This window comes from Hippocampus bargibanti, linkage group LG05 (genome assembly GCF_051943395.1).
Source record: "Hippocampus bargibanti isolate YZ-2025 linkage group LG05, ASM5194339v1, whole genome shotgun sequence".
Classification (NCBI taxonomy): Eukaryota; Metazoa; Chordata; class Actinopteri; order Syngnathiformes; family Syngnathidae; genus Hippocampus; species Hippocampus bargibanti.
The window spans coordinates 2,123,445-2,147,683 of record NC_142738.1 but is presented as its reverse complement, the minus strand read 5'-3'; the positions used below and the strand labels follow the sequence as shown (position 1 = coordinate 2,147,683).

Here is a 24,239-nt window from a genome sequence, read left to right as displayed (position 1 = left end):
TATATTATTATTATTATTATTATTATTGTTATTTTCATGGTATTTATAGTATTTGTTTTAATAGTTTTTATTTATTTATTTATTTATTTATTTATTTATTTATTTATTTATTCATTTGTTTTTATATTTTTATTTATTTCTATTTTATTTATTTGTATTAATAATAATAGATTTAATTTACGAGCGCATTTCAGAGCACCCAATGATACTTTACAACTTTAAAAGAACAATAAACACCAGAACAATAATACCTTAAATAAAAACAATTGAAAATATATTTACTTATATTTGTTTTTATATTTTCATGTAGTATTTATTTATTTATTTTATATTTATTTTTGTTTTTCATTTTTATTTTCATTGTTTTAATTTGTATTTGTTTATTTAATTCCTCGTTTATATTTGTTGTTATATTTTTATTTATTGTTTATATTATTTATCTTTATTTATTTATTTATTTGTATTTATATTTTTATTCATTCTTTGTCTTTTTATTTATTTATTTATTCATTTATATTTGTTTTTATATTTTTATTTATTGTTTTTATTTGTATTTATTTATTCATTTGTATTCATTTATTGGTGTATTTATTTGTTTATTTATTCATTTGTGGAACATATTTGTGGAAAAAATTAGCCACTACGTGACGGAAATGTACCTTTTTAGTCATCTTCTTTGTGTGTGTATTTTTTTTAAGTATCCTCATGTTATCGAATGAGTGAGAAAGAAGAGACGCATTTCGTGAACGCTAGTTGAACCGTCAAGCACAAAATCAATCATCTCAACGGGCCTTCACAGAAGCTGCTTTTGGCCACAGCTCACACCCAGGCACTCACACGACGACCCCTTACCCCGCTACGCCTTGTCCGGTCACATCCCTAATGCATTTTATGTACCTTATTATTATTTTTTTCCCTATCCAGCGTTGCTAAGTGACACCTTGCTAACGTTGGCAGTGCCCACTTATTCCGATGCCGAGCGTGCCATCTGGCTAGCTCCAAAAACTCGGGGGGGGGGTGGCACTTGACCCTCCACAACTGCCCTACTCCCGTCACCCGAGCCTACAGACATGTGGGGGCAGTGTGGGTGTGGATAAACGGAGAATCGACGAGGGGGCGGAGTTATAGAAAGTGAGAGAAGGGCCTTTATCAACCAGCGTAAGCACAATTGGGGTGTGCGATGTGGGAGTTGGGGGGCGGGGTTAACTCATTGTATGGATGAATAGGCAAAGGGGGAGCTGAAACACTAGCGTTTCGCTTACCAACCCCCCCCCTCTCCACACAAATACTGGATCTCTGTATGTTTTAAGTCAGGGCCATCTCGGGGCCCCCCGGCAACCCTCATCATGGACAAATCGACAGATACCATCAATTACCAAAGTCGGCCCCTGGCCGCCATATGGCCGCTGGTTGTATAGCGAACCGGCTCGCTGATGTCACCGCGGACGGCTGACATGTCGTGCGTGCGTGCGTGCGTGTGTGTGTTTGTGACACTGTAATACTTTAGGATTGTGTTACAGGGCGGCCTAAGTGTCAGGAGGTCAGCATTGAGTTACAGGATTGAATTTTACCTGTTTGTGTGTGTGAGTGTGTGTGTGTGTGTGTGTGTGTGTTTGTATGACTAGTCTTGTGAGGACCAATAACATTTTATAGCATACGTAGTGAGGACCTCGAGGACCCACTTTGGACACCCCTGTTTTAAAGGCTGCTCGAGGGTCTATATATGCATCTGTTAAAGTTTCAGAGAGCTCCTCATAAATTCACCCAAAATGATTTTTTTGGTGTGTATTTTCATTTTTCGTTTTTTTAATGTAGTTTTTTTTTAATGTTTATATTAATTGTAATTTATTCATTTTAAATGTAGAATTCATATTATTTATTTGTATATTTATATTATTTATTTATTGTTTTTAAATGTAGATTTTTTTGTTTTTGTTTTAATGTTTCATTTTCTAATGTAGTTTTTTATTTTTTATTTTTATATTGATTGTAATTTATTGATTTTAAATGTAGCATTTATATTATTTATTTTTATTTGTACATTATTTATTTATTTAGTGTTTTTAAATGTACATTTTTTTTGTTTGTTTTAATTTTTCATTTTCTAAAGTAGTTTATTTTTTATTTTTATATTTATATTAATTTTAATTTATTGATTTTAAATGTAGCATTTATATTACTTATTTTTATTTTCATATTATTTATTCATTGTTTTTAAATGTAGATTTTTTTTCTGTTTTTGTTTTAATTTTTCATTTTCTTTTTTTATAGTTATATAATTCTTATTTTTATATTATTTATTTATTGTTTTTAAATGTAGATTTTTTTTATGTTTTTGTTTTAATTTTTCATTTTCTTTTTTTATAGTTATATAATTCTTATTTTTATATTTATATTAATTTTAATTTATTGATTTTAAATGTAGCATTTATATTATCTTTATTTTTATTTTTATATTATTATTTATTGTTTTTAAATGTAGATTTTTGTATGTTTTTTTTATTTTTCTTTTTCTTTTTTTATAGTTATATCATTCTTATTTTTAATTGTTGTTAATGTTTTTATTTTATATTTTTAACTTTTTAATTATTTTATTTTTTCTTTTTCTTTATTTTCTTTATTTTTTTATTCATGTAATTTTAAAAAAAAATATTTTAATTATTAATTTAGTTTTTACTTTTTATTTTATTATTTTTCTATTTTTCAAAATGTGTTATTTTTTTACATTTATTTATTATTATTATTATTATTATTATTATTATTATTATTATTATTATTATTATTATTATTATTATTATTATTCATTTGTTATTTGTTATTTTTTTCATTGTCATTTCATTTTCATTTGCTATATTTTTCATTTTGGGATTGGTAGCTCGCTAATTCCTGTAAATACGCAGCAGAGGTCTTGACTGATGACTCAGTGCCAGGAAGTGATCTTCTGTCAAAATAAAAGCACATGCGGCACATTAGTACAAGCTGTCTTTTCGCCTTGCGCTGTGGAAAAACATAATATTCTAATTAAATGTGTCTGCTTGAAATCACTGCGAGTGAAATCGAAATCTGGCTTTTTTCCCGGGCCTCCGCCGCTACTCACTAAGGTCATTAACAGAAAACACATTGCCGTACGGGAGAGTGAGCGAGCGAGGAGAGAGGGGGGAGGGGGCGGGGGGGTTGGAGATGTTTCTACTCGATATGTAATGTGAGAAAGGGCCAACAGCAAAACAAGGAAACATCTGGGTGATTATTCCCCTGGAAAAAGGAGGAATAACAGGGAGGCTAACAGTACGCGTACCAGCTAGCGTGAGCTCGCGCAAACAACACTCGCACAAACAGCTGGAAAGCAGCGATAGCGATCCAAGGAACTCTAGCTTCTCATGAATATTCAATCCGACAACGTGGCTCCGGTCGCGACAATCTTCCGTCAACCAAAATGTTGCGTACGGCTAACTAGCTTGCGCGCTCGTTTGAGCGCAAGAATCAATTTGGCTGAGTAAACTTGACACTAAAAAAATTAAAGGACAACCGACACCCTCGGACAAGTTGTGTCCATAATTTGTAAAATGACTTCTACTGAGTGTATTTTACAAAGATTCCACCGCATATAGCTATATTTTACCTTTTAAGACTTTCGTTGAATATTCAGGACGTTTTGTTTTCGAGTTGATGACGATGCCCTCAGTGACATCACAAAGGTAACACCTGTGACCGAGAAAGCGACACACAATGCATTTTGGGTACTTTGTTTGCTCTGAAAACATCGTGTTGATGGCAAAATTAGAAGGAAAACACATAAATAACGCAATGATGAATCATTGTGTGTTGCACCAAGACTACTATTTGATACGAGTTGACACAAATTCCCAGCGGACAAATCAGCCCATTTCCAACGTAGGTAGGGCGCCATCTTGTGCATTTTCTGGTCGCTACATTGGAGTCCAGACGGCTCAAATTGATACGGGAGGATTGCAAACATGTATGCTTTCCTCTTCAGAACTATTTGAATCATATTCATAACTGGATGAGTAACAAGAAAGCATCTTCTCCGAATCTGAACTCTCTGCACGGAAATATGGCTGCGCTCATTAGCTACCCTAGTATCTCTCTCTGTGTCTTTGTGTTGTCATATTATTTGTTATTTAGTTGTTGTTTTTTTGTTATTTTGACTTTTGTTTATGTAGACATTAGTAAGAAATATTGTGCTACGTCTATTCTATTTGTCTTTTCTGTCATAGAATAGCTATCTGGCTGGCTGGCTAGCTATCTAGATGGCTAGCTATTCGCTGTCTATTGGCTTGCTAGCTTGCTTTCTATTTATTGGTCTTACTTCTATTTGAGTTATTTTCGAGTTGAGTGAACATTGGCGCGTGTGGCTGCCGCTGCTCACCCACAGAAAAAAACTTATCCTGTGACTGTAAAGTGACCTTGAGAGTTTTGAAAGGTGCTTATAAATGAAATGTATTATTATTATTATTATTATTATTATTATTATTATTATTATTATTATTATTATTATTATTGTGTCTTGACAAACGTGAGCTATCTCGAGATTGCTTTTACACGACCCACAAAATACATTTAGGTACAGTTTTATTTGATTCAACCTTTATATGATGAAAACTTGGGTGCCGATAAAGTGCTGGCCAGACCTCTGGCAATACTTCCCATTTTTCCATGTTAGCGCTTTGTTCCGGCTATTCAGCTATTGTTAAAGTGCTATATAAACCAATATGTATGTATTGCATTGTATTCTAGACAGCCGCCCTCATTTCAAGCTCATATAACTTCAGATCAATTAGGAATTAACTCTCTTTTTCTGATGAAAGATGAGAGTCCAAGGTTTCTTACGCTGCATTGAATGTTTATGTAGTCCTAAAACCCAATATTCTGTGGGTCTTTGAATTCAAGTGACAATGACAAAAACCCTGGCACTGGAGTGGACACATTTTTGTACATAGTCTGGCAGTGAATGAGTTAAAAACACATCAAATTAGGTACTTTTTCCATCTTTTTGGAATACTATTGTATTTTATTTGCAGTCCACTCATTGCTTTTTGGCTGGCTGACTCAAGCAAAATACCGACCCCCCCCCTCCCCCAATCTCCCCCACCTCCCTTTTGTATTGAGGCTTTCCACCCAGACACAATAGCAATAGAGAACCTCACCAGCCTTTCCGTAAAACTAGCGGCAGAAAAATACACACGTGCACCCGGGACTTGAATGGTACTTCGTGGGGATGTGCACAAAGTGCAATCAAAATGGCTAACAAAGAAAAACACAAGTGCAGAGGGAGGAAGTGCAACAGTCAAGCTAGCTCTTGGCTGCGCTTCCCAACCGCTACTGTTTATCACCAGACCGCCTCATTCATGAATGCCCGATTCAACTCGGAGAAGAAAGTCAGCGTACGTTATTCACCTTCTCGCCGTTGTGTTCGTCTCAAACCAGATGGTTCTTCTCTATCTAGCTAGCGAATAGATAGCCAAAAGATAGCTAGCTAACTAGATAAATATCTAATACATAGCTAACTAGATAGCTTGCGAGCCAGCTACATAGCTAATATTTAGCAAATAGAGAGCAAATAAAGTGTTAGGTCGGTAGCCAGTCCGATAGCTAGCTAGCAAGCTTGCTAGCTAGCTAGATAGCCATATAGATAGATACAGGTAGATAATTAGATAGTTAGATAGTTAGTTAGATAGCTAAATAGTGATATGTCTAAATAGCTAGATAGCTAAATAGTTAGCTAAATAGCTACATAGTTAGATAACTAAATAGCTCGATAGGTAGATAGCCAAATAGCTCCATAGTTAGACAGCTAAATAGCTAGATAGGTAGATAGGTAGATAGCTAAATAGTTGGATAGCGAAATAACTAAAGAGTTAGCTAAAAAGCTAAAGAGTTAGCTAGCTAAATAGCTAAAGAATTAGATAGCTAAATAGCTAAATACCTCCATAGGTAGATAGCTAATAGTTAGATGGCTAAATAGACAGCTAAATAGTTAAATAGCTAAATAGTTAGATCGCTAAATCGCTAAATAGTTAGATCGCTAAATCTCTAAATAGTAAGATAGCTAAATAGTTAGATCGCTAAATAGTTAGTTAGCAAAATAACTAAATAATTAGATAGCTAAATCGCTAAATAGTTAGATAGCTAAATCACTAAATAGATATCTAAATAGTTAGATAGCTAAATCGCTAAATAGATATCTAAATAGTTAGATAGCTAAATCGCTAAATAGTTAAAGAGTTAGATATCTAAATAGCTAAATAGTTAGATAGCTAAATAGCTCAAGAGTTAGATAGCTAAATAGTTAGATAACTAAATAGTTAGATAGCTAAATAGCTAAATAGTTAGCTAAATAATTAGTTAGCTAAATCGCTAAATAGTTACATCGCTAAATCTGCAAATAGTAAGATAGCTAAATAGTTAGATAGCTAAATCGCTAAATAGTTAGATAGCTAAATAGTTAGTTGGCAAAATAACTAAATAGTTAAATCGCTAAATAGTTAGCTAGCTAAATCACGAAATAGATATCTAAATAGTTAGATAGCTAAATCTCTAATTAGTTAAACAGTTAGATATCTAAATAGCTAAAGAGTTAGATAGCTAAATAGCTCAAGAGTTAGATAGCGAAATAGTTAGATAGCTAAATAGTTAGATAGCTAAATAAAAAAAAGTTAGATAGCTAAATAAAAACAAGTGAAGAGAGGAGACTTCACACACGCACCACGGTTACTTCAGAGCAATGGCCAGGGTGGGTGGGAAAAAAAATTGGGGCCAATTAATTGCTGTAAATTGAAAATAATAATTGTGTTCAAATGGTCCTACCATACAAACAACGAGACCATTATTCTACCAATACAGTTTTAATCAACAAATACTGTAACTGACAAAAGTCAGCTGTGAGGGTTTCAGGTGCACCCAGGCATCAGGAAAAAAAAATATTAGTATATAGATTGGTAGCGCTGGAAAAGGTGGTGGGCAGGGTGCGGAGGGTCCAATCGGACGCCCTTGTTTTGATTTTTGCGGTGTGAGAGTGGCTACCTGAGTTCCGAGCAACTGTGATGTCATTTTTAGTCAAACACCCCCCTCTCCTCCAACCCCCACCGAGATGCAAAAAAATGGATAAATTTTTCTGTTTGACTCGAGTACCGTGTTTAGACTAGCAGGAAATCCAGCGACAGAAACTCTCCCACAGTCGTTCAGGTGGAAGCGGTGAACCCCCACATGTCCACTTCCTGTCCTGGTTCCCACACCTCTGCTTCGATGCCCCTCGCCTGATCGTTCCTGTTGTCGGGGGGGAAAAAAAAAAGAGTCCATCCGGTCACACGCTGTGAAAAAGTACCTCGTGCGGTCGAGGGGATTGTCGCCGGCTGCGACCGCGGCAGATTGTTATTGTTGCATAATCCCGATTGACGAGGGGTAAAGCGCATAGGGCACTTCCGCACATCGCGCCCAATCATTTCTGATGGAATATAATATCAATAGTTGCTTGGTACATGATTTATTTGAGGCACATTTGAACGACTTTGCTGAGTTTTTCTGTGGGTGAGCAGCGGCAGCCATGCGCGCCAGGGTTCACTCAACCCGGAAGTAACTCAGATAGAAAGCGAGCCAATAGACAGTTAATAGCTAGATAGATAGATAGCAAATAAATACCCTAGATATTTAGCGAGCAAATAGTTAGCAAATAGATCCTGTAGATATTTAGCTACCTACCTAGCTAGCTAGCTAGCTAGATAGCTGGATAAATAGCTAATAGATAGCAAAAAGATACTGTAGACATCGAGCTAGCTAAATAGATAGCTGGATAAATAGCATATAGATACTGTAGTTATTTAGCTAGCAAAATAGTTAGCAAATAGATACTGTAGATATCTAGCTAGATAGATAGCTAGCTAGATAGCTGGATAAATCGCAAATAGATACTGTAGATATCAGGCTAGCTAGGTAGTTAACTAGCTAACTAGATAGCTGGATAAATAGCAAATACATAGCAAATAGATACTGTAGGTATCGAGCTAGCTATATACCTATCTAGATAGATAGCTGGATAAATAGCAAATAGATCCTGTAGATATCTAGGTAGCTAGATAGCTAGCTGGATAAATAGCAAATAGATAGCAAATAGATACTGGAGATATTGAGCTAGTGAAATAACTAGCTAGCTAGATAGATAGCAAATAGATAGCAAATAGATACTGGAGATATTGAGCTAGTGAAATAGCTAGCTAGCTAGATAGATAGCTGGATAAATAGCAAATAGATGGCTGGATAAATAGCAAATAGATAACAAATAGATACTGGATATATCGAGCTAGCTTGATAGCTAGATAGATAGATGGATATATAGCAAATAGATACTGTAGATATCGAGCTAGCTAGTTCGCTTGCTAGATAGATAGCTGGATAAATAGCAAATAGATAATAGATAAATAGATAATAGATACTGTATATAATAAGCTAGCTACATAGATAGATAGATAGATAAATAGATGGATAGATGGATAGATGGATGGATAGCTAGTTCATAAAATGAAGTAAAGAGAGAAAAAAATAAATAAGAATAAAGTCAAGACAAAAGACAAAAAAGGCTAAATGGGACAAAAGAGAGTTGTGCATAAGCGAGTATTTTGGTGTCGTTTGCGCTTGCCGTGTTTGCCGTGTGATGTTTCCATTGTAAAATGTTGGCTCAAGAGTGGTTGGGAAAGCGAGGGCTTTGGCTTTGGCGGCGAGGATCCATATCATTGTGTTGGGGAAGCGGCTCTCCGCCGGTGTTGTTGCTTTTAGGCAAATCCCCGCTTTTCCGATCTCAGCCGCATTACTGCCACTGCCACGACGACGGAAGCCCTCCAAGTGTGGGAGAGCCGGGAGTAGCACGTAGCCACCGGAATTGACCATTTTGTATCTCTGCGCATGGATTCTAGCGCTACATTGACTTTGTCTGTGTTTATTTACAAACTCCCTTTTAGATTTTATACAAAGAAGAAAACAAATCCAAATAAGTTTCTGACGGTTGTTCCGCAACCAATGGCCGCCGATAGCCATCGTGGCTCACTAGCGTCAAGCTAAACTGGCATGAACGCTTCACTTCCTTTGCCCCGGGGAGCTGGCGCAATGCGCTGACGGGATCCATTTGGCTGGCTAACTCAAGCATCCATCGCAATATTATTTATCTAAGCTAAAAGCTTACACACACCCACCCACCCCCCACAGTTTATCTAGCTAAAAGCATCAGCTAACTTTTATTTAGCTACCTGCTAAATAAAAGCCTGAGCTAGCTTTTAGTTAGCTCGCTAGCAAAAGGTTTCAGCTTGCTTGCTGAAAACATCAGCGAGCTAGCTAAAAACATCAGCTAGCTAGCTAAGTGAACTATCTAGCTATCTAGCTATCTAAATATCTAGCTATCTAAATATCTAAATATCTAAATATCGGAATATCTGAATATCTGAATACAGTAAAGTCTCGTTATATCGATATTCAAGGGAGTCCGAAAAAATATCGATATAACCGGGATTATCGATATATCCGACTCTGTTTGCATGTAATTTTCTCCGTGCGTGCATAGAAATAGTATCGATATAACCGGGACTATCGATATATCCGATATCGATATAACGAGACTTTACTGTATCTGAAAATCTGAATGTCTGAATATCTGAATATCTGAAAATCTGTAAATCTGAAAATCTGAAAATACCCAAAAATCCAAAAATCAAAAAGTCAAAAAATCACCCCCCCAAAAAAAATCCAAACATCAAAAAATCTAAATCTGTCAATATGTCAATCTGTAAATCTAAAAATCTTAAAATCTTAAAATCTTAAAATCTTAAAATCTAAAAATCTTAAAATCTTAAAATCTTAAAATCTTAAAATCCCCAAAAATCCCCCAAAATCCCAAAAATCCAAGCATCCCCAAAAATCAAAAAAATCAAAAAGTCAAAAAATCAAAACAATCTAAAGGTCTGTCAATCTGTAAATCTAAAAATCTAAAAATCCCCAAAAATCCAAACATCCCCAAAAATCCCAAAAATCCAAAAATCAAAAAGTCAAAACATCAAAATAATCAAAACAAATCAAAAAATCAAAACAATCTAAAGGTCTGTAAATCTGTAAATCTAAAAATCTAAAAATCTAAAAATTTAAAAATCTAAAAATCCCCAAAAATCCCCAAAAATCCCAAAAACATCCCCAAAAATCAAAAAGTCAAAAAATCAAAACAATCAAAACAAATCAAAAAATCAAAACAATTTAAAGGTCTGTAAATCTGTAAATCTAAAAATCTAAAAATCCCCCAAAATCCAAACATCCCCAAAAATCCCAAAAATCCAAAAAATCAAAAAGTCAAAACATCAAAATAATCAAAACAAATCAAAAAATCAAAACAATCTAAAGGTCTGTAAATCTGTAAATCTAAAAATCTAAAAATCTAAAAATCTAAAAATCCCCAAAAATCCCAAAAACATCCCCAAAAATCAAAAAGTCAAAAAATCAAAACAATCAAAACAAATCAAAAAATCAAAACAATTTAAAGGTCTGTAAATCTGTAAATCTAAAAATCTAAAAATCTCCAAAAATCCCCAAAAATCCAAACATCCCCAAAAATCCCAAAAATCCAAAAATCAAAAAGTCAAAACATCAAAAAATCAAAACAAATCAAAAAATCAAAACAATCTAAAGGTCTGTAAATCTGTAATCTAAAAATCTAAAAATCCCCCAAAATCTCAAAAAATCCCCAAAAAATCCAAAAATCCAAAAAGTGAAAACATTACAAAAATGAAAAAAAAGACAAAAAAAACACAAAAATGAAAACATCAAAAAATGTAAAAAAAATCCAAAAAATGGAAAAGTCTGTCAATCTGTAAATCTGAAAATGTAGCTATCTAGCCAGCAAAGCAAAGTGCAATCAAGAAAAAAAGGGAAGAAAAGTGGCACACATGTTTTGCATTTCGACATCAAAGCCTGCAAGTAGGAGATTAAATCGGAGGACTTGCCATAATGCTTCCCATCGCCCTCATTCAACGAGACGTGACAGCAGGTTGATTCTCTGCCCACAAATTTAGACCCAAAAAGGACATGACACTGTCAAGACCCTCGGCTTGCCTTGAACAGTGATACTTTGCCTTACGAACTTAATTAGTACCCAGAAAGTGTGTGTAAGGTGTATTCCAAACATTAATTTCCCATCGGATACCATTAAAATGAGAATAATCAGTTCCCAAGGGCCCATAAAAATTAAGTTTTAACTAAGTAAGCCTTAAAACCACACACAATATACCTTATTTTATGTAAAGTCGTTTTATTTACCTTTGTGATGGTCGTTGATGACTTGATGGAATGGATAGCTTTTTGCATAGTGTCTCAAGGAGCTCTGGGTTGTACATCTTCAAAGTTTTAGCTATCTAGCTATCCAGCCATCCAGCTATCCAGCTATCTAGCTATATAGCTATCCAGCTATCCAGCTACCTAGCTCTGGATTGCTAGCTAGCGAGATAGCTAAATAGATAAACTTCTTGCGCTTGTATTTTCTACTGGTAAGGCCACAAATTGTCCTCCAGGAAATAAAACTGGACCAGCGAAAGTTCACCTCTTCTTTGTCTTCTACTCAAAAGTTGTGCTGACCCCAAATCCCATATGTGTACTCCCTTTTCTGTTAACACGGCGACAGGAGTCGTGTGTGTTTGGTGTGCTTGTGTGTTTAGCGCAGGAGAGACTCCAGCACACCTGTAGTGGGGGTGGGGATGTGGTGAGGGGGTTCATTACAGCCCGCCTGAGTGATGGCTTGGCCTATGGCAGGCCCTTGTTCATTGTCATCTGCCGACGTCTCCGGACATAATTTGTAAAATCACTTCAAATAACTTCTACTGAGCGTATTTGACAAAGATTTCACCACATATAGCTATACTTTACGTTTTAAGACTCACGCTGAATATTCCGGAAGTCTTGTTTTTGAGTTGGTGACGAGTCCGTATGTGACGTCACTGAAGGAGCACCCCTGACCGAAAAAAAAGGACACATTGTAGCAGTCCTTCCATCACTCTCTTCGACATCAAAGCCTGCAAGTAGGAGATTAAATCGGACGACTTGCCATAATTAAGTAACATTTAGGAACCATTTCCGTTGATTTTAAGATTTAGTATGTATGTGTTTTAAAAAGTACAGTAAAGTCTCGTTATATCGATATCGGTTATATCGATAGTACCGCTTATTACGATACTATTTCTATGAACGCAAGGAGAAAATTTACATGCCGCATGATCGGATTTATCGATAGTCCGGTTATATCGATATTTTTTCCCACTCCCGAGAATATCGATATAACGAGACTTTACTGTACTTGAGTACATCCCGCAAGCTCACATTGTACATGAACATGTGGTCCTACTCCACATCTGTATTTAGATATTGGCTATTACGGTGGGTTTTTTTTGGAAGAGTATTTCTTGAGTCTGCACTTAGTTGAAAATGTTTCAACTTTGTAGCCCATTAGCATAATTTAAAGCAGTCCAAAATGCCGAGAAATGCTCAATCCAAATCCAGATTCCCGTTTTGCCGCCGCCTTTACGTCGCCCTCTTTTGTTCGCTGACGAAGCCTCTTGGATAGGAGGCGAAACGTCGGACACCTTCAAAAAAAAGTACAGATGACGGTTGAAGAAAACTTGAGCCATGATATCACTTCAGTCGCTTTGCCTTTAAGCCTTGACGTGACAAGCAGTAATCATAAGCCACGTCGGCCCCCCACGGCGGAAAGCAGGGGACAAAGGAGCTGACCGAGCTCGCAAATCCTAATTAAGGAGCCAAATTAAATGTCAGCATGCCCCCCCCCCCCACCCCCTTTTCCCTCCTAGTAAAGTCCGAGTCACGCATGAATGTGAAACAAATGTTTGGCTGCAAGCATTCAGAGTTCCGTCATGTAAACTTTGGCAGACTCGTCGAGTTAAGCTAACATACTAAATTGTCCACCCGCTTGCAACAGGGTAAAACCAGTCCCAACGTGGGCTGATTTGGGTCTTTGACTACTCCCACCCTATGAGGACCAATAATAATAATAATAATAATAATAGTGATAGTAGTGATAATAGTAGTAATAATAGTAGTAGTAGTAGTAGTAGTAGTAATAGTAATCAGAATCAGAATAATCTTTATTGCCAAGTATGTAGAACACACAAGGAATTTGTTTCCGGTAGAACACACTGCACTAGTATCATCATCAAAAAATTGCTAAGTGGCACTATACAGTTCCATTTGGGCTACTGTTGAATAATAATAATAATAATAATAATAATAATAATAATAATAATAATAATAATCCATTTAATTTACAAGCACCTTTCAAAACTCTCAAGGTCACTTTACAGCCACAGGATACGTTTTTCTATGGGTGAGCAGCGGCAGCCACACGCGCCAGCGTTCACTCAACCTGGAAGTAATTCAGATTGAAAGCTCGCCAAATAGCTAATAGATAGCCAGCCAGCTAGCTATAATAATAATAATAATAATAATAATAATAATAATAATAATAATCCATTTAATTTACAAGCACCTTTCAAAACTCTCAAGGTCACTTTACAGTCACATGATAAGTTTTTCTATGGGCGAGCAGCGGCAGCCACACACGCCAGCGTTCACTCAACCCGGAAGTAGTCAAGTAGATAGAAAGCTAGCTAGCAAGCTAATAGATAGCTAATAGTTATCCGGCTATATAGCTATATATATATATATATATATATATATATATATATATATATATATATATATATATATATATATATATATATATATATATATATCAAAACCTACCTATTTAAAATAGCATTTTCTGTGTCGCTCTATCTCTTGTTTCTATTTGTAATTGTACTTTATTTATTGTAGTATCTATGCTTGTCTGTGACTGTAAAGTGTCCTTGAGAGCTTTGAAAGGTGTTTAAAATAAAATGCATTATTATTATTATTATTATTAGTATTATTATTATTATTAGTAGTAGTAGTAGTAGTAGTAGTACTAGTAGTAGTAGTAGTAGTAGTAGTAGTATATAGCCAATAGATAGCCAGCCAGATCAGCCATCAGAGAGCTAATGAATAGCAAAAAGCTATCTAGCTAGTCAGCTAGCCAGATAGCTAGCTAGATAGCCATCTATCTAGCCAGATAGATGGATATCTAGCTGGAGAGCTAGAATGATAGATAGCCATATATCTAATAGCTAGATAGCTAGCCAGCTACATAGCTAGTAGATAGCAGGGCGTTGTTTTCGCCATCTTGCGTGTTGGCAACGGGGCGTTTGCTCGGATTGTTGGAGCGTGATGAAAGAAAAATGGCCAATTTAATCCCCAAAATGGCCGCTTTAATCCCCAAAATGGTGGCTATGGGGCCTACGTGTCTTGGGTTCTCCTTGGAAATGATTTGGTCGGGGGGGGCAAATTAAAATGTCCAGGCTGCACCCTCCCCCTTCAAAAAAAATATTTCTATGCAAGGGAGGGGGGATGGGGGGGGGGTCTCCGACTGGCAGCAATAAATAGATTCTTTCTTTAACACGCCTAATCCTGCTAAACAGCAACAAATCCTATTAGGCCATGAATGATAAATCCTTCCAATTCCTCCCCCATGCAGCTGAGAAGAAGGGCCCAAATCGCCCCCCCCCCACAACCCCCTCCTCATCCTTGATGATCATGCACACCCAGACACGCAAGAAAGCGGTTCCCAATCACATGCCTGGTCCGTGCGGCATTTGGTACCAGGCCACAAAAAAAAAAAAAAGATTTATTTTGAAACTTAAAGGACACCCCGAACAGGTTGCGTCCATAATTTGTAAAATCACTTCACACTACTTCTACTGAGCGTATTGTACAAAGATTCCACCGCATATAACTCCATTTTACGTTTTAAGACTCGCCCTGAATATTCCGGAAGTCTTGTTTTTGAGTTGGTGTCGAGTCCTCACCCTACGTCACTGAAGGAACGCCCCTGACCGAAAAAAAAGAACACATTGTAGCAGTCCTTCCATCACGTCAATGCATTTTGCTGGACTTGTTTGGTCTGAAAACTTCGTGTTGCACCAAAAAGAGGCAGAAGAGGGCAACAAAGCTCCGTGTAAGGAATTAATCAGCCTTTGGAAACGGGCTGATTAATTCCTTACACTCACCCATTGTAAAAAAAATTATCCTGTGACTGTAAAGTGACCTTGAGAGTTTTGAAAGGCGCTTACAAATGATATGTATTATTATTATTATTATTATTATTATTATTATTATCGATCCTCTTGAATTTGAAGATGACGAGGAACATTGATTTTTTTAACAGTTTTGGGAGTTGAAACGTAAAATAGATAAACTTTTAAACATGACAGGGAGATAAATGCAGCTGTCATTGCTATTAACGTACATTTTGTTTCTGCTTAAATTGAGCAATGTCTCTATTGTGTTTGACTCTGGTCGATCTCCTCGAACGGTCACCCACCTATGGCCAAACAGTAGTGCTGTTGTCTTGTTTTCTGCTCTCCTATTTGCCTCACGATAACAGCTAACAATATTTGCTAGTTATTGGACCAGTCTCCCGTATTAGTTGGACATTTAATTGCAGGTAATTGTAAACAGCTACCAATATTTACTAGCTAGCAAACATTGCTAACCCATGGACCAGTGTCCCATATTAGCTTGTTCGACTTGTTTTTTTTGTGTAAATTTACATGGCAGGTAATTGTAAACAGCTACCAATATTTACTAGCTAGCAAACATTGCTAACCCATGGCCCAGTGTCCCATATTAGCTTGTTTGACTTGTTTTTTTTTGGGAAATTTACATGGCAGGTAATTGTAAACAGCTACCAATATTTACTAGCTAGCAAACATTGCTAACTCATGGCCCAGTGTCCCATATTAGCTTGTTTGACTTGTTTTTTTGTGTAAATTTACATGGCAGGTAATTGTAAACAGCTACCAATATTTACTAGCTAGCAAACATTGCTAACCCATGGCCCAGTGTCCCATATTAGCTTGTTTGACTTGTTTTTTTGTGTAAATTTACATGGCAGGTAATTGTAAACAGCTACCAATATTTACTAGCTAGCAAACATTGCTAGCCCATGGCCCAGTGTCCCATATTAGCTTGTTTGACTTGTTTTTTTTTGGGAAATTTACATGGCAGGTAATTGTAAACAGCTACCAATATTTACTAGCTAGCAAACATTGCTAACTCATGGCCCAGTGTCCCATATTAGCTTGTTTGACTTGTTTTTTTGTGTAAATTTACATGGCAGGTAATTGTAAACAGCTACCAATATTTACTAGCTAGCAAACATTGCTAACCCATGGCCCAGTGTCCCATATTAGCTTGTTTGACTTGTTTTTTTGTGTAAATTTACATGGCAGGTAATTGTAAACAGCTACCAATATTTACTAGCTAGCAAACATTGCTAGCCCATGGCCCAGTGTCCCATATTAGCTTGTTTGACTTGTTTTTTTTGTGTAAATTTACATGGCAGGTAATTGTAAACAGCTACCAATATTTACTAGCTAGCAAACATTGCTAACCCATGGCCCAGTGTCCCATATTAGCTTGTTCGACTTGTTTTTTTTTTGGAAATTTACATGGCAGGTAATTGTAAACAGCTACCAATATTTACTAGCTAGCAAACATTGCTACCCCATGGCCCAGTGTCCCATATTAGCTTGTTTGACTTGTTTTTTGTGTGTAAATTTACATGGCAGGTAAATGTAAACAGCTACCAATATTTACTAGCTAGCAAACATTGCTAACCCATGGCCCAGTGTCCCATATTAGCTCGTTTGACTTGGTTTTCGTACATTTACATGGCAGGTAATTGTCAACCGCTATCAATGTTTGCTAGCTAGCAAACCTTGCTAACACATGGACCAGTGTCCCATATTAGCTTGTTCGACTTGTTTTTTGGGGGGAAATTTACATGGCAGGTAATTGTAAACATAGCCTGTTAAGGCCTCGATTACTTAGTTTCCATCACATGAAGACCCGAGACGGCGTAACTGTCGGACAAAGGGGGTTCTATTTTCCAAGTGGTGCGGCACAGGTGTCAGTACTAGTTTTCTGGCCGGCCGTACAGTGGCCGCATTGTTCAGGGAGCACTTGCAATGTGTTTTTGGGTGTGGCCCCCACCGGGCACGTTGCTCTTGGCTTCGTCAAGTCGACTTATGAGGTAACCTTTCCAATTATGGGCAAAGCACTTCGAAGGTTTCCAAGCTGCTGCGTTGCCAAGGAGATTGTCAGTCATAGCGTGTCGCATGTCAGTGCTACTATTAGGAAAAAAAGCCTCAGCATTTATTTATTTATTTATTTAAAATTGTTAAAATGTTAAAAACAATTTAAATGTGGAAAATGAAAAAATATATATTTTTACATTTTTGCATTTTTTGAATTTTTACAATGTAACAATTTCACAATTTTATACTTCTACATATATACAATTTAACAATTTTACAATTGTATACTTTTACATATATACATTGTACATTAAAAAAAATATTTTTAATGTTTAATTTTACATGTTATTTTTTTACTTTGCATTTCTCAATTTTTGAAATGCTACATTTTTGAAATTGAGTTTTTACATTTTTTCGTTTTTATACTTTAACATTTATACATTTTAATTACAAATGTAACGTTTTTAATATTTAAAATTTTATTAAATATTTAATTTTTTAAATCTTAAATTTTTAACATTTTTATTTTAGTTATTTTACATTTTTTAATTTTTTAATTTCAAATATTTAAATTTTGAATTTTGTTAATTTTTGAGTTTTTTATACTTTAACATTGTATTTTGTGTATGTAATGTAATGTTTTTAATGTTTTTAATATTTCAAATGTTTTAAATATTAAATTTTTTAAATCTTATTTTTTTAACAGTTTCATTTTATTTTACATTTTTAAATTTTTGATTTTTTTTTTAATTTTTGAATGTTGACATTTTTTACATTTTTTAATTGTCAGACGAGAACGGCTCCTCAAATTAAAAAATAAAAAAGCGAAAAAAAAGCACGATGGGTCCCAGCAAGATCTTTCTAGCAGTTACGGCATCGCCGCGCCGACCGCATGCTGTTATTATAATTCATACCGCGATGGCTTTCTGGCACGCTGCATTTTTTTTGGAGATCAAACATCTCTGAAAGAGCGTGTCATCTTATCCACCTTATCCCCCCCCCCCCCCCCCCCCACACGTGATGCGATAAAGGCACGTCTGTTTTGGGGCAGAACAGAAGGAGAGCACATCTCTTTGATGACCAAAGCACAGCCCGTAAAGCTTATCGCTCCTCTACACACACACACACACACACACACACACACACACACACACACACACACACACACACACACACACACACACACACACACACACACACACACACACACACACACATTCCAGTTTCAAAGGTTTTGTGAGGTCCGGATAACTCCAGATAAGGAGTGAGGACCACCGTTGCTGATAAGTTTAGAGAAGAACTAGTGTTACATTTGAACACTAAATTTCACCCCATTTCCCACTTTAACTTCTTTAAAAACAAAGAAATAAAAAGTGGACTTGATACTGTAATAACAGCAGGAGTGAGGTTTCTGAACATTCAACGGTACATTCAAAGTCCTCACTCCTGTAGTGAATTTGGTTAAAATATTGTTTTACTTTTTGTGGTAAACTTTTTCCTCCCACTAACCACGCACACACGGAAACGCACACAGTGAGTAAAAACTGTGTGTATCCAAGTGAAATGAAAATACACACAAAAAAATCATTTTGGGTGAATTTGTGAGGACCTCTCTGAAACTTTATCAGATGCATATATAGACCCTCTAAAAGCTTTTAGAATGAAAAACTTGTGAGGACCGGCCAAAAGGTCCTCACTTGTCAAAAATCTCCTCACTACGTATGGTATAAAATGTTAGTAGTCCTCACAAGACTCGTCATACAAACACACACACCCATAAACACACACAGTGCGTAAAAAGCGTGTGCATCCAAGTGAAATGAAAATACACACCCCCAAAAAAAATATTTTGGGTGAATTTGTGAGGACCTCTCTGAAACTTTAACAGTTGCATATATAGACCATCTAGAAGCCTTTATAATGAAATACTTGTGAGGACCGGCCAAAATGTCCTCACTTGTATTCTATTTGTGATTGTATTTTATTTATTATAGTACCTATGCTTGTCTGTTACTGTAAAGTGTCCTTGAGAGCTTTGAAAGGCGCTTAAAATGTAATGTATTATCATTATTATGATTATTACTTGTCAAAAATGTCCTCACTACGTATGGTATAAAATTTTAGTGGTCCTCACAAGACTAGTCATACAAACACATACACACACACAGCGGCAACATGCATGACTTCAAAGATATTCGAAGCATTTGATGATTTCCCGCCAACGTTTTGATGGTGGGTGTTAGGAAGGGGAGGGTAGGGGTTGTTGGGGGGGGGGAGGTACTTTAACACATGTGCAATTGCCAATGTGGCAATCTCAAAATATTCACGTCGACAGTGTATGTGTTTGTTTGTGGGGTGATAGGGGGAGTAGAGGGGGGTCGTTTGATAGACAAGGCCGCCTCTTGACTCACAGCAACTTTGCAGTTGATGAAGAGCGAAGGAAGCGGCATTTAATCCAGCTGGGATCAGCCCAAACGAGGGCAAATTTAGAGCTGCGCTTGGTGTGATGGAGGCTGGTTCGAAATGTTTGTCTGTGAAAATAAATCAATCAATCAATAAATATCCTCTCCATATATTCCATTTCGAGCGCACAACAAATCAATTGGATTGGATGTATAGTGATACCTTTGTTCACGGACTTAATTGTTTCCCAGACAGAGTGTGTAAGGCGAAAAGTGTGTATCCCAAAAAATAATTTCACATAGGAAACCATTATAATGAAAATAATCCGTTCCCAGGTCCCCATAAAACATAATTTTCTACTTTCTAATTTTCTAAGCCTTAAAACTACACAAAATAGACCTTATTTTATGTATAATAAATATGCTATGGTATTATAATTACAGAAATACACTGTACTGTATAATAAAGTCGTTTTATTTAACTTTTTGATGGTCGTTGATGGCTTGATGGAATGGAGTGGCCGCTTTCATCAGCATTAAACACTTGATGAGGAACGTAGCCTTCTTCTTTCGTCATCTTGAGGAATGATCCCTTGTAGGTACAGTAAAGTCTCGTTATATCGATATCGGTTATATCGATAGTACTGATTATTACGATACTATTTCTATGAACTCAGGGAGAAAATTTACATGCCCGCAGGATCGGATATATCGATAGTCCGGTTATATCGATATTTTTTCCGACTCCCGAGAATATCGATATAACGAGACTTTACTGTACTTTCTCTGCGATAATTTTACCTAGTTCATCATCAATTGTGTTCTGTTCTGTAAACCGACCCAAAATAAATAAATAAATAAACCGATCAAAAATAAATACATAAATAAATACGTATGTATTTATTTATTTGTATGTATGTACATAAGAACATGCATACCAAGCAGTGACGGTGAGGGTGGGGTAGGGGGGGCCATGGAGCTGTGGTAATTTTCATTCCCCATAAGTTGAGAGAGGGCCTCATTCTTTTCATGTTTGCCATTGTTTGTGTGCAGGAGGAAAAATAGGCAGGAAACTAGACAACAGCAAAACAAAAAAAATACCTTGATGTTGATGTTTCGCGCTCTCAGGTTTCAAGCATTGTCTCTCAAGTCCTGTTTTTGTGCCCCTCCCCCGACCCACCCCAATCCTCCTTCGCCGCCTAATTAAGACCTCAGAGCGACTTGTTGACTCCACAAAGGCTCGTGTTTGGGCAGCGTGCTTATGTGTGGGTGTGCCCCGCCTTGGTTTGGACATAGCTTGAGTGCTACATGGATTTACACCCCCCAAGCCCTCAAACCCTCCACCACGCACACACACACACACACACACACACACACACACATCCCCTCGTCCCGCCCCGCCGCCCAACATACAAAAGCATCGGCTCGCACACAAGAATGGAGTCATTCATTTAGCGTTTGAGGGCCGCTCAAGTGGAGTGTGACGCTGAGTTCGCTCTTGCGTCGCTAATGCCCCCCCCCCATCACACCCCAGAAAATGCTGATAAACAATTCGGGGGTGCCTTTTTTTCCCACATAAAACAACAAAAAAATACAATTTAATCTGTGATTACAATGGTACGGAACTTCAAACATGCAGGGGTTGACTGTAGTTTGAAGTTGTAGTATCACTAATCTCCACCGGATGGCAGTTTTGCGTTGAAAGGCTCCCTAAAAGCACGTCCCTTGGTCTCGTAGCAGCACATCTGTGTCAACACAAAGACAGGGAAGAAAAAAAAAAAAACACCCAAAAAAGCCCACTGGTATGGAGTTAAATGGCGGCGACGAAACCGCTAGCTGCAAACAACGCGCACACGCACGAGCCATCCTCGCTGTCGTTTCAGTGTACGGCGCCGCACGTGTGTGTTTGTTTTCTCTTGGAGGCGCATGTCGAGTTTGACAGCTGCATGTTTGGATGATTTGTGAAGGCCTCGCCAGAGTAAATAGAAGCATAAATAGAACATTTTTGTTGACTGTGTGGGCTTTTTGTGCTCATCCACGGCCATGAAAGCGCACCCGGTATGAGACTTGAAATCGCATCAGTCGTTCAAATTGTCATGTGAATTTGGACATTAGAGTTACAGCTGTGTGACAAAGTTAAGTAAACATTTAACAATTTACTCGACCGTCTACTCAAAATTGTACGTAAGTTTGATCGTGAGCGCCAATGGAAGCATTTGCCTTTTTTCCATGTTAGCGCTTTGTTCCAGCTTCAGCTGTTGTTAAAGCACTATATAAACCAATATGTATGTATTTCATTGTATTTTCGACAGTCGCCCTCATTTCAAGCTCATATAACTCCAGACCCATACAATTTAGGAATTAACGATTTTTTTTTTCTGATGAAAGAATACAGTCTAAGGGTTCTTACGTTGCATTGACTGTTTATGTAGTCCTAAAGCTCAATATTCTGTGGGTCCTGCAATTTGAGTGACAATGACAAATATCCTGGAACTGGACTGGACACATTTTAGCACATTGTCTGGCAGTGAACGAGTTAACTATTATTTATTTATTTATTTATTTATTTATTTATTTATTTATTTATTTATTTATTTATTTGTTTGTTTATTTGTTACATGTTTACCTATTTATGTATTTGTTTTTGGTCGGGTTATTTATTTATTTATTTGTCCTCCGATTGGTCTATTTACGTATTTATGTATTTATTTATTTGTTTATTTATTTATTTGTTACATGTTTACCTATTTATGTATTTGTTTTTGGTCGGTTTATTTATTTACTTATTTGTCCTCCGATTGGTCTATTTATTTATTTATTTATTTATTTTTGGTCGGTTTATTTTGTTATTTGTTAATTCATTTATCTACCTATTTATTTATTTTTGGTCAGATAGGTCAGTTTATTTATTTATTTATTTATTGCATATTTACCTATTTATGTATTTGTTTTTGGTCAGATTGGTCGGTTTATTTATTTGTTTATTTGTTTATCTACTTATTTATTTCTTTATCCTCGGATTTGTCAATTTATTTATTTAAAGGAGTATTTATTTCTTTATTAATTTATTTTTGGTCGGTTTATTTTTTTGTTTATTCATTTATCTACCTATTTATTTATTTATGGTCAGATAGGTCAGTTTATTTATTTATTTATTTATTGATTGTCAGATTGGTTTATTTATTTATTTATTTATTTATTTATTTGTTTGTTTATTTATTTATTTTTGTTTATTTATCTTCCTATTTATTTATGGTTTTTTATTTATTCATGGATTTATTTATTTATTTATTTATTTATTTTTGTTTATTTATCTTCCAATTTATTTATTTATGGTTTTTTATTTATTCATGTATTTTTTTATTTTTTTATTTTTTTATTTTAGGGGGGGTACTTGGTGTGAACCGTTTGTCTGTTTGTGCACTCCCAGCGGTTCAGGGTGTCCCCCGCCGAGCAACCAAAGACGGCTGGGAGAGAGCATGACCCTCGAGGGATGAACGGATTTAGAAAATGGATGATGAAATGGATGGATGGATGAGTAACTCTCAGGGGGCGGGATGGAGGGGTGGGAGGGAGGGGTGGGAGGGGTCATTAATATGTGTCAAGCGTAAGCCGGTGAAGCCCTTTGAGACTCTTTGTGTGATTGACGGCTGCGGTATCTAAATAAATTTGACTCGACTTGACTTTTATAAGCTTCGTGTAAAATGATGTACGGCTGGAACTTTAACGCAGCACTTAAACCTTTGAAAATGGAAAGGGGGTGGGGGGGGGGGTGCTATAATTCCGGAATTTATTGCACGTAAGAATTTGGTTGGTTTAAGAAAAAAAGAAAGAAAAGATCTGTACATTAAAGTTAAATTGAAATAAAGTGTACTTGATGCACTGCATTTGAATACAAAAATATTTTTCAATGGACTGCAGGGAGTATTTCCAGGTTTATTTATTTATTTGTTTATTTATTTATTGTCTATTTGTTTTTCAAGTTATTTATGTACTCATTTATTTATTTATCAATCTATATTTCATTTTGTAATGATTTTTCTATTTATTTATCTCTATTTATCTATTTATTTATTTACTGTCCATTTATTTGTCTATTTGTTTATTTAGTGTCTGTTGTCTATTTATTTGTCTGTTTATTTATTTACCTACACATTCATTTATTTATTTATCTATATATTTTTAATTTTGCATTTGTGTAGGTGTTTAAGTATCTGTTTATTTCTTTGTATATTTATTTGTTGTCTATTTATTTTCTTTATTTGTTCCTTCATGTATTTATTTATTTATTTATTTATTTATTTGTCTGTTTATTTGTTCTTTTGTTGTCTATTCAATTGTGTATTTATTTTATTTATTTACTCCATTTATTTATTTATTTATTTATTTATTCATAATAATACATTTCATTTATAAGCGCCTGATTTATTTATTTCCTTTGTTATATATTCATTTATTTATCTATTTATTTATGTATGTATGTATGTATGTATGTAATGTGTTTATTTATTTATTTATTTATTTATTTATTTATTTATTTATTTATTTGTCTGTGTTTATTTGTTCTTTTGTTGTCTATTCAATTGTGTATTTATTTTATTTATTTACTCCATGTATTTATTTATTTATTTATTTATTTATTATTTATTCATAATAATGCATTTCATTT

At 35.6% G+C, this 24,239-nt stretch overlaps 1 protein-coding gene across 3 annotated transcripts in view; it reads left to right on the top strand.

Moving 5' to 3' along the window:
• Positions 1-24,239, top strand: part of kcnq1.2 (potassium voltage-gated channel, KQT-like subfamily, member 1.2) — a 146,374-nt gene that overhangs the window by 58,694 nt on the left and 63,441 nt on the right. The gene's annotated exons all lie outside the window — the stretch shown is intronic.